The sequence below is a fragment of the Drosophila tropicalis genome, unplaced genomic scaffold (genome assembly GCF_018151085.1).
Source record: "Drosophila tropicalis isolate 14030-0801.00 unplaced genomic scaffold, ASM1815108v1 contig_593, whole genome shotgun sequence".
In the NCBI taxonomy this organism is placed as follows: domain Eukaryota; kingdom Metazoa; phylum Arthropoda; class Insecta; order Diptera; family Drosophilidae; genus Drosophila; species Drosophila tropicalis.
This window is the reverse complement of record NW_027173070.1, coordinates 21,639,684-21,652,166: the sequence shown is the minus strand read 5'-3', so window position 1 is coordinate 21,652,166 and position 12,483 is coordinate 21,639,684. Positions and strand designations below refer to the sequence as shown.

At 34.4% G+C, this 12,483-nt stretch overlaps 1 long non-coding RNA gene across 1 annotated transcript; it reads left to right on the top strand.

Moving 5' to 3' along the window:
• Positions 1-6,890: 6,890 nt before the first annotated feature.
• Positions 6,891-7,623, top strand: LOC137577949 (uncharacterized). Its single transcript, XR_011032510.1, has 3 exons — positions 6,891-7,041; positions 7,098-7,325; positions 7,391-7,623. It is a non-coding gene; the product is annotated as an uncharacterized lncRNA (long non-coding RNA).
• The last annotated feature ends 4,860 nt before the right edge of the window (positions 7,624-12,483 follow it).

Sequence of the window (12,483 nt, the reverse complement as noted above, 5' to 3'; positions counted from 1 at the left end):
ATTGTTGTTGCATTTACATTGTCTTGCAGTTTTTGCTCCTAAAAACAGGATGCATTTTATACCCAACCGCACAGAAGTCATTTGTGGGCCTACTTTTTTCTTGTTGTACCTTTTTGTCCTTTTTGCCCATTGTCTGTTGCGGCTACTGCAAAAACCATGACTTTTTGGCCAAATGTTTTGTCATTTGGGTAAGGCAAACTGAATGACTGTCTTTGCCTTTAAGTCTCTGTCTCTCTATTCATTATGTAATTGATGTTAGGGAATCAAAACCTCCTATTCCCTATCCACCATATACACATACATATACTCATATATGTATGTGGGCCCTAATGATTGCTCTCTCTCTCTCTCTTTCTCGTTCTTGCTACTTTTTGTTATTTCGTGGACATCTGCCGCCCTGGGGTTTTTATTTGATTTAATTTGCTGACATCAGAGAGAAGTTTTTGGCGGCCTGCATCCTCATCCTCATGCCATTATCCTGATTTTGGTTTTATTGCCTCAGCTCCTGCTTCTGCTTCTGTCCATTGTAAGGCTCGAGCTCGTGTTGTTGTCATTTTATTGCTGTTGACTTTTGCTGTCTGTGGATATTTTTCTATTGCTTTTCTTTCCCCCTCCACAAAAGAAACCAAAATTAATTTACTTTTTTTTCGTCGTATTAGAAAAACTTTGTGTGCGCGTGCTGTTTGTTACGTGTCCTCGTTTAGTAGGAAGAAAAGAATCCTGTCAACTTGTCCTGTCTCCAACCACGAGTGTAGTTTATGGGTTTTTAGTTTTCCAGATGCGCAGCTGTTGATTGTCGTTAAGAAGTAGACTTCCACCATTTTCCTCCTCATGTCATATTCATAAATTGATATTTGAACCAATCGGAATGAATTTATATATCTTATCAAGTGGTGAAGTTAAGCAAATTCTAGAATAATGTATTTCTTTGAAAGAGAGAGAGAGAGATGATTAAGTGCGAATTTGGAAACAAAATATACAAAAAGTTGTTAGCCAGAAACAGACAGACATTTGGGAAGGATTCGCCAGTTCTAACTCATGTGATCCCATTGGAAAATACTACTAAATGAAAAGAAATCTTCTTTTAAACTATAACTCAGAAAAAATTCGTAATATTTATGCTTCAATTTTGTTCTTCGTTAATAAAAGATAACTCTTGATTACATTGAAAGTGAACCACAAACACTTTTGGTCTTAAAAACAAATCTCCCTCTGATGAGTCAAAGGACTTACTTTGCTGACAGTCTGACTCTGACTTTAGCATAAAGACTATTGTCTTTGCAATATTGAAATTGTTTTCAAAATTCTATCCTTTTCTTGTTTAAAAGCAAAACGTGTCTCAGGATTTTATGACCTTAAATAAATAAAAATGCTTGTTTCCTTGTATTTTTGTTAAACAGTAGCAATAACATTCAAATTAAGGTAAGTATGGAGACCAATCGTATTAATATTTTTAAAAAGGAGAAAATAAAATAAAAGTCATGGGAGAAATATGGAATTTAAACGTTCTTTTAGACCAAAAGTATCAAACATGGAGTACTTTCATGTTTGGCCAATGACATCTACACACACCTACATCTACCCTATATAGATGACCTAGTCGGTGGTTCAATGGAGACCTACTAAATCTACAAATCTGTTGTTCTCGAGTAGGTGGAGTTTCCCCCCGATGAAGCAATACTGGAAGAGGTAGTTCCGTCGGGGATAGATAATGGAAACGATTTGTGGATAACGAACCCTATATTGATGATCTTATATCTCAATTACTTATCAACATGAAATATTTCACCATAAATTTTTCACTGTTTAAAAGGCAAATGATATTTGATGTTTTTGAAAAATAGCTAATAACAATTTGTTTACTTTGATCGCTTTCAGCTTATAAAGTTAAAACATGAATTACATATAGTATGTAATCATTGTAAGGGACAATTCACTTCCAATCACTCCATTCCAATATCTCAAAAAAGGTAACACAGACCGTCATGATTTTTGTTGACGTTAACTTAAGAGGTCTTCTTAACTAATTCGGCTACGTTGATTCTGACTGCATACTTGGGTTTTGTCTATCACGTCCAGAATTTGTGATATCTGGAGATGTGGGGTTGGAAAATAGACACCCAAAAGTGTACTATAGAAAGTTTAAAAAAAATCTTCAATTTTTTTAACAGATTTTAGAATACCTATCCTGTTTGCACATATAACTAATAAACAATTTGTTAGACGCAGCAGATTCCCACAATTCTTTAAAATTTAATTTAGCAGACAATTCTTGGAATTCCTATAGCATACTTTTTGGTTCAAATTTTACTCATTTCAAATTTTACTCATTTCAAATTTTACTCATATCCAAAGTGTGATATTATGCCGTATAACAAAGAAATAACTTTTTGATATTTTGTAAATTTCTTTTAAATCAAGCCTAATACATTAATAGGATAAAATAATAATGTTTTTAATACAAAATTATGCTTATATCATGGAATAATATATTGTAAATGAGGTAATTTTGATTAATTTTAACGCACTTTTTTTCGAAATCCTGATGTGATGGAGAAAAACTAAGTACAGGCCCGTGATTAACACTCCTCAATTACTTTAGGAGATCTATTGAACTTAAAACACTTTTTCATGACCTCAAAGCTGTTGGCCTGTGTAATCAAGAAAAAAAAAGGATCTAACCATCGAGTTCCTCGACTTCAGTTGATTCTATAGAATATCTTTAATTCAAATACGCAAAATGATTATTTACTTATTGAGTTTTTTTCGAAAATATTAATTATTCTTATTATTATCATAAATATAGGATATAGTTGTAAACTAAGCACTGGCAACTAGGGCCTTTGGCTTAGACAAAAAATTCGTCATCCATACCTTAGCCTGGTATTTGAACCCGAATATAAAATAATTTGTAGTTTTGTTCTTATTTATGTGAATTTAAGTTAATAACAAAATAATAACAAATTTTAAATTTTACTTTTTATAAATTTTATGTAAAAACTAAAACATGCAAATTAAAATAAAGCGTCTCTGCAAGAAATGAATCCTTTCAACATCCGTTAGCTTTGTTTCAGTTTCTAATTCCAATAATTTTGGTAGTAAAAGTATATAAGAATTTGGTTCTATAAAACTTAAAACACTCAAATATATCTCCATTTTACTTTTCTCATAGAAATATTCCTACTTTTATTCCTTGGGAACACACAAAAATTTTGAAATAAAAAAAAAAAACTTTCATACTTGAATTTTTGTTTTAAAATTATGCCGCTCCATTGATATTTATGATATTTTCAACACAAACCAATCAAGTTTATGGTGGCCATATAAGTAAAGTATATATAATTTTGTTTTTAAACCTCGGACGAGAGCACGAGAAATATTAAAAACAAACCTCGCATAAAAACAATATTCATATCGTATAAGATATATGGTCGGCGGATATGGCTTCGGTTTGAGACCCCCCAATCAACCATTAACATGTTCACTAATTTTACGAGGCCATATAATAAACGTTTCGTTTGGTTTCATTTCGTTTATGGATTGTGTTTTTTCTTCTTGCGATTTCTTTTGTCTCCAGTCATTTAATTCGATTCGGAATCTGAACCGAGTCATCTGAGAAGGCCTGAACGTGTATATTATAAAATTTTATGCGCAATTGGGGCACAGTTAACAGCAAATTCTCAGATATCAAAATCAAAAGCTCATTTCAATACAAAAGGATCCCGTGAAACGCTCGACCACTTCACCCGGTGGGCTGACGGTGATCTAAAAAGACCAAAAGAAACTTGTCAACAATATTTTATGAGCCCACTGAGATTTTGGTCAAAAAAAAAACACACACACTGCCAGAGGGCCAAACTTTGCATTTGTTATAACTGAATATTTGATGCCCTCAAAACTTTTCTTTCATATGTTTGCGATTAGATGATATAATGGAATGAACTAACTAAAACTAGTTAATAAGTAATTGATTTTCCACATGTTCTCAATTCAAATTAAAAGTTACTTGTAATAATCAGACTCTTGTTCAATCGTATTTACAGGTAACAAGCTTAAATGGAACATAATATAGCTAATCTATACTAGAATCTAGAAACTGGAAATGCTTCATTATAAGAAGCACAAAAGTTTGACTCTTGTTTTCCTTTGATATTCAATTTTGGAAAACTTTCGTGTTGGGGTTCGTTTTTGAAAAAGTTTAGACACATCGGAGAGACATCCTTGCTTCCGTTTCCACTTGATTGTCGTCCTTTCATTTCACAAAGACTTGAATTTTAGTTGTTAATTCTAAGCCGAATGATGCTATTGACTACATCTAAGACTAAGGTAAAGTTAGCTTCAGAGTGATAACATTAGAAGGTAAAGACTTTAAGTCAATTTTAGAAGTAAACTCAGAAACAAACACTTTTTGATATACCCTTATTGAAAGGGTATGAACTTTAAGAAAAAGAAAACGTTGTAAATTCGAAATCAAAACAAAAATCGTTAAAAGGCAGCACCAGCTGCGCTTCTCCATGGAGATCGACGACAGCCATATTGAAAACTTGATGGCCAAGACAGTTGAGAGGGGGAAGCGGGGTTGTTGCAGTTGGAGGTGGAAGAGCAGGCAGCAAAATGGAGTGGCCGCAGGCCCATCAATGACGATGATGATAACGCGGGGAGCACATGGAAAACCGAAAAATCAGCCGAAAATCAAAAACCATAAACATAAATATTAATACAATATGTGTATTATATGTATGACTTTAGACTGGCCATCTACAATACAGATACATATACATATATATATGTATATATGCGCATATCAAATTGTTTTTGTTGTTTTTTGGTTTTAATTTATGATGTTTCCCCGCATCGCTATTAGAAACATTTGTTGTTGTTGTTGTTGTACATTTTGATCATGTCGATCGTTTTGTAAATTATCGATGATTGATTTGTTGTTGATTTCTGTTGTTCGTTTTTTTCTCTTTTTGTTTTTGTTGTTGTTTGTTTGGTTACCTCAATTAAGTTGAAGCTAATAATTCGGCGCCAACAACCAACAATATGGCGGCTTGTCTGTCCATTGAGCATATGGTCGATCCACATTCATATCCTAAATTTTATTTATGCCCCGTCTACATATAAAGTTGTCTGTAAGCCAACTGACGCATTTGGCTCGAACGAGTCTCGCTCCACTACAGAGAGCCAAAGCAAAAACTTTCATGAATATTCATAACAAACTTCTAACTAACTCCACAAAAGGCTGTCGATGTGTTGTAAAGGCGGTTAAAACAAAACGATTCAAGTAAATAAGAAATATTAATGTAATCTTCAAAAGAAATCAAAGTAGTGCAGAAGTAATTAGCCACTATGTACTTTTGAAGCTGCAAATTAAATACTAATTACACAAATTATATGCCTAGAGTGAAAAGAAACATTTGTTTTGAAAAAGGTTTCGGAAATTAAGTTCTTTTGAAAGGATCAGAGATAGACTAAAGTGACAAGAAGTATTTTGATCAAAATTTGATTGAAACCACAAAAACACCTTGAATTTCAAAATTTTGAAAACTCTCGATGTAATGGCAATGTTGTGTTCATTCGCAAACCATTCAACTGAAATCAAAACGACTCGATTTTACCAAAAATATTTGATATTTTTAATTTCTGATTGTTTTGTGGTAAAAATTTTAAAAAATCAATTCATTGGAAAGAAGTTCAAGTACACAATATTTGGAGTACGAAAAATGTTGTTGTTGTTAATCTGTCCAGACCTGGACAATAATTAAAATCGATTTAAAACATACAAAATATGGCAAAGCAAAGCCCCAGAAGGGTTCATTTGGTGGGTCTTCAATCATCATCTGCTGAGACCAAGGAGACTAGCCCTACATGTCAGGATCAGGCCTGAAAGGAAGATCCAGAGGATGCCATCGTTTTAGTCTGCGTGGATAGTAGGGTGGCAAACTCCGAATCTCTGAACCTCCTTGTGGACTTTGGGATTTGTAAGTGTAGAACAGGGATTCTGACATAGAAGGGGGCACTGACCAATCTACGTAGCAGCTTGTTTTAAAACTTTTGTAGTATTCACACGCTGTACCTCACAAGTGGATGCCTTATGTCCATATGGGCTTTAGGATGAACTTGCGAAACCGAATCTTGTTTGGTGTGCTGATTTGTGGCCTATGAGCCAGTGCATCTTTCTTGTTTTTAGGTTTAGTTGCATTGACTTAGCCTTGATGTGAGCTTTCCTATTGAGTATTCGGTCAAGAGCTAAGCCGAGATACTTCACGTTGTCTGCTGTGGGTGGGACAGTCCCATGTAGGCTGACTGGTGGGCAATCATGAGATGAGAGAGGATTTTGTTTTGCGTTTATGGCAAGAGTACGAAAAATGAAATAAATTTAATGTTAAAAGAGATTTGAAAATTGAAATACCAAACAAATCTGCAAAGGTATTCGATATGTTTACCATCCATGGATCATTAACTCAAACTTGGCATATAATTTTACATAGACTAACAACTGTTTACCTAAAAATAAAAAGAGCAACTAAAATTTGATGTTAACCAACTTAACGAAACTCTCCGCCATACTAATCGATAACTACATATACATTTTATATAGGATCGTAAATGCTAGAGAAGAGTCTCTGTCAAACCTTTGGGATCAACTGGTACCGAGATCTAGCATTGTTCGCTTCTGAACAGAGCTTAAACAGTGGAACATACCCCAAAAAGTAACCCATGGGAAATGTCCCAAAAGAACTAATTAATTACGATCAGACTTCAATTTCGGGCTTTAATTTAAGACTCGATTCGATTTTTCGAAAACTTTTTTGAAAAGCATGACTAATAGATATCTAAAACATTTGAAAATTATTAACATTTGTGTATAACAAAGTTGAGAGGTAACACACAGATTTCGAAACATTTCTGTTCAGTTATTTTAAATGTTTTATTAAAAACCCCAGGAAACTTTACACAAATAATCAAAAATAATAATGAATTCAATTTTATGTATTATCGTTTCATTGATTGGAATGGCAGTTGCCAATTCTGTGTACAGTAAGTGAACCGTCAGTGATATGGAAATCCAGAATCTACATTATGCATCAAATCAGATAAAAGTCTCTTTAGATCTGTGGCAAAGATTGGAATCGATGCCACGGGCATGGAATGCAGCGATTGCTCATCAATAAGGAAAAAAAGCTGTACCATAAAAGACACTAATTACCTATGCTCATTCTTTGAAGATCGTTGGAAAGTTCTTTTGCTGCCGGATCCAGAGAATTATGCGAATCAAACACGTCCATATGAGGCATGTGTGCCGCCCTTTTATACATTGGTTGGTATGTATCATTCGCTGCAATAAACAGAGCCAGCAAATGGCCAAGTTTCTCTTTGTTGTTCCTAGGTGTATTGGAGTCATTTTGTTGCTTCTGGTCACCCGAAACGGGTTGCAGACAATTGAAGAATTCACAAAACACCAATGAAGAGTGCTCCATGTGCACTGAAACGGAAAAGGATATGTATGGTGATTCTGTACACAAGTATTGTCCTTGCAATGGAGGACCATCTCTCATTATTTGCTACCTACTAACAATATTATGTATTATGGTTTCAATTTAAATGAAACGAAATGAAATGTGCCCCTATATTGTACATACAGATATTGAAAAATAATAAATGATCTAGTGCATCCTGTTGTTGTTGTTGGTGTGTAGGGGAAACAAATTACAACATATTTGGACAGCGTCATGGTGCAAAGCACATGAAGAGAAAACACATTAGGGCAATCAAACAAGAACCCAAAAAAAAAAAACACAAAAACTCAAATTGAAATTGATAATGGAGGATAGAGAAAGAGAGAGAGACTGAGTGAGACTACTAAATCGATGTAGTCTTCTAATGCCCAGCAGGGCAATAAATTTTCCCAATGTTGATGCCGCTGTTGATGATGCCGAAAAACCAATCGCTAGCCAGCCATCCAAATAGCGACAGCCATTTGGGGATGAGATGAGCCGAGGCTGAACCAAGCTGAGATGCGATGCGATGCGATGATGATGAAGCAGCAAAATTTCGAAAATGGACGTGGAACACGCAATATCCCAAACAATGACTGACTGGAGGGCGTTACAATGTGTCTGTAATGTTTGTCTGTCTGTCTGTCCGTCTCTCCGTGTGTCTGTCCTTTCTCTGTCTATCTGCTGCCTGCGGCAGCTGCAACCAAGTGCTAATAATCTCATAGTTTTGGCCAAACAATCAATACCATCAACCCATGGTTAGAACCGATCCAAAGGGGCTGTCCTCTCCTGCTTGTGGCTCTTGCTCTGGCTCCTGCTTCTGGAAATTGAAAATCGTATTTTCTAGCATTATCCATTTATTATACACAAGTTGTCGTCGTTGTTGTTGTTGTTGTTGTGGTTTTTGTTGGCTTGTAATCGCCGCATTAATGTAATCTGTTGCCACAAAAAAAAACAAAACCCAAAAAAGGAGGACCAACAAAAAAATGAGTCTCTGAGCAGTCTTGGGTGTTTTTTTTCTGCTCTTTTTTTTTGCGTGCCATTTGGCTGAAGGCATTCACTAAGCTGATTTCAAATGCAAAACGTTTCCCCTGCCCCGCCTCCCCTCCATCCAGGTCGACTGAGAGCCTTTGGGGCGTTTGTTGATTTTTCGACTTTATCTTTTAATATGCACAAAATGGCATGTCAAATCTTAACAATTTTTCAATCAATTTTTAAACCCCCCGCAACAACGTTTTTCGTTTCAGTTGGTGGAAAGTTTTTTCAGTTTTTCTTTGTTTCTGCTATATGAAATCATTAGTTATCGCTCAAACAAGAATCGAATAACAATATCTCTTTGACATATTTTAGCATCCAGCTCTCAAGACATCAATTTTGGAAAAATCATAGACAAATGAGTAATGACATTGCCGACAAGCCACAAGACAAGCTCCCATATTGTCTGAAAATGATTTGGCTTCGAAATTTCACTTTTAAGTAAACATATTTTGTATCCACAAAACATAGGTTTGTTATAAGAGGTAAAAGCAGTCTAATTAGTTAAAGGGAGTCGAATTTGGTTTAGTTTGCTAACTAAATTTTGGGCATCCTTTTTCTTAGGAACAAATCGTAGCCCTGGTCGATTCGAAGTTCATGATTTGATTGTTCTATCAGAATAGCAATCGCCATAATACGATTTTGACTCTAAAACCAATTGCGAATTATAACTTAATGACGTGAAAAAAGAGATACAAAGCTTATGATACCAGAGTTTGGAGAGTTCTCTTAACATTGAAGCTACTCCCTTATATATTTTGAACTAATAACTTTTTAGAGAGAAGGCTATTTAAGATTTGGCATTATAAATTAACGTTTTAGTTAACTTATTATTAGGTCTTACCTCTTCCTATATGTGATTGTAAGGATATCAGCACTGTTAACCCTCTAATATTTGTGAATTTTCAATTGATTGTCATGTATAAAAACATTTTTCAGAACTTATTTAAGTTGAGAGTAAACAAATAAAACTTTGAACAGTTTCAATCGATATGTGTCTTAAGGCACTCTTGGGCATTATAGGGTTAAAATACTTTAATAAATTATTTAGTAATTTCTACTTTCGGAATATATGAAATCTGAATTGATTTCAATCTGTGCTGGAGGAGACGTCATCGTTAACTTAGATTTGTGTATATTAAAATTTCTTATATTATTTTGTTAAGATCATCGGAATTTACAATAACATGTTCTAAAAGCTACTGTTACATGGCTCATGAAGAGCTTCTAACTCATGAACCCGAAAAAATGACTTCTTTCTGGAATTCCAATAAAAGAAGACTTATTTTTCCTGACTCCACTCCACAAACTATTGAGCATTGGAGTTTTGTACCATCTGCAACTGGGCAGAGCAAACAATCTGATTGAATACGCTTAAGATTAAATTAGCTTAACTCTATTAAGTAAAGTGAATACTTTATTCGATTTGATTCGAAATTATAACTAATATTTAATATCTAATATTTTCACATTAATTTATACTAATACATTTATTTGAGTAATTAAAAACGAAGACATTAAGAGCTGATTTCTATAAAAACAAAGTCCCGTATAGGGTATTTTAATAGACTTTATTTAGATTTTATTGGACGATTAATAATTGAAATTATAATTAGAAAGCATATTACCTGATCGAAATCATTATTTATTCCATTTCCAGCAGCTTCACAGTGGGAATGCATTCAAATCGTTCATTTATCGATTAATAATTTTAATTTAAAGTTTTCTTATAGTCAATATCTCAATCACACTCGAGAATAAATGATTTAACTACAAAAGTTTGTTCATTTATTAACAACTCTTCAATATTTTAAGTGATACAAATTGTATGTCAAGTAAACCAAACTTTCATGACAAATTTCTTACTTGTCACGTAAGTTAACTTTAGTTTTAGACAAGACCAAAAGATTAACTAATATACATATAAAGGTTTCTATTAAACAGCATTCGCTTTTGCCATGGCTTATTTAAGTGGTATTAAGGGTCACATAAATGGTAAGCCGATTCAAATTATATAGAAGAAGGTTACTAAATTCAATTTTTAACCGACTACACAATAAGACTTAAGAAATTGTTTAACTTTTTATAAGCAAGGCCAATTTGATAAAAAAAAAAAAAAAACCAAAAAACTAACAAAATAAAAATACCATATCAGAGGCCAAGCTTTAGATAACTTTTTCAAGAGTTTGATTGATAGCAAATCATATACACCATAATCAACAGTTAGGCATCGTGGCATGAGCATAATGATATTTGCATGCTTTTCCTACAACGGCGTGGGCCCTACCCATATGATTAACGGCATAATGGATAGACATGTGTATGTGGACTTCTTAGAAAATACAATGCTACCATATGCTAGTTGGGAAATACCGATAAAATGGATATTCCAACAGGATAACTATCTGAAACATACCAAAAAGCTTGCATAAGATAGGTTTGCATCCAAAAAGATCGATGTTATCCTATGGCCACCTCAGTCCCCAGATCTTAATTTGATCGAGGACTTATAGGGAGATGTTCAGCGGCCTGTGGCAACATCAAATCCTTCAAAAAAAGCTGAGCTTTGGCAAATAGTTTAGGAAGCATGGTCGCAAATCCTCTTGAAGCGTTGCCAGGACCTCATCGAGTCAATGATACGGCGATGCGATTTTGGAATTTGGAAAAAAGGCTATACAACAAAGTATTATACATTATTAAGTAAGAATAAATCAAAAAATCACTTTTGAATTAAATTAAACTGTTTTTTTTTTACTCCTTTGTAGCCACTACTATTATTTTGAACAGACTCTTTTTGGTGTATTTCGCAAAAGTCATTAAAATATTATAAAAACCAATGTAAAACAAACGGAATCTAGTCATATTCTCATATTTATATCGTATTCTTTAAAAAATAAAAAAAAATTTTAATTTTTAATGTTCAACATTTTGAATGCGCTACTATATTTCTGACCACAACTGTATGTATACAGTAAAATATCCCAATAGAGAACACCCATGGGCCGTTTGTCTATGGAGGGGTTCGCAAGAAGAGGTTTTACTGTCGATGTGCATCTAAATCATAATTGAGCCCGCTTTTTAGCTCTAGATAATGATACAAATTACCTTCAAGCCCGCATAACAATGAATTAGTTGAAATGGCAAATGGCTAAGTAGGTTATAAAATATGAAACTGATGCAATCGTCTAGTTGGATTTCTGTCTCATTGGCCAGGCAGACAGACATTCCTTAAATCGACTCCTTGGGTCTCTAAGCGATATTCATAAGCAATTATTTGCCTCACTTATGAGATCAAGCAGCTGTTAGTGCTCCAGTTAATGTTGTTGTTGCCACTTTCACCAAGAAATTATTTCCGCACTTCTAAGAAAAACAGAAAAAAAACCAACCCGCCCCAACCCCAACATTGACACCAACAACAAGCTCTCGTTAATAGCAATAAATGCCTGACAACAGCAACAACAACAACAACAAGAACAAATCCGCAACCGCAAGCCACTTACATGTCATTGTCAGTTGTTACATGGCTTTAAGGATGAGAATGAGGTTTTTGCGGGATGAGGATGAGGATGAGACGGGATCGAATGTATCGAATGTATTCTACCCTTAAGCCGCTCTCAACCCCTCGTTAGCACAGCGTGTAAATCAGCCAAAATATCTTTCGACAACAAACAACCACACACACACACACGCATACACACATTTGCCTCATACTTATGTATATCCTTGTTGTAACGCCCCATTTACCCCTCTGCACTTGCCACAGATGCTGCCATTTCGGCCATTTTGTGTTTCTGTGTGTGTGTGTGCGTGTGTGTTAAGTGGATTTACGAGGATGTGGCAACATTTGTGGTTAAGCATCCGCATCCATATCCATCGGTTGCCTCATGATAAATGTTTTTCAATAATACAGAAAATAAAAAGAACCAAATGTTTCCCTTTCCTCACCTTT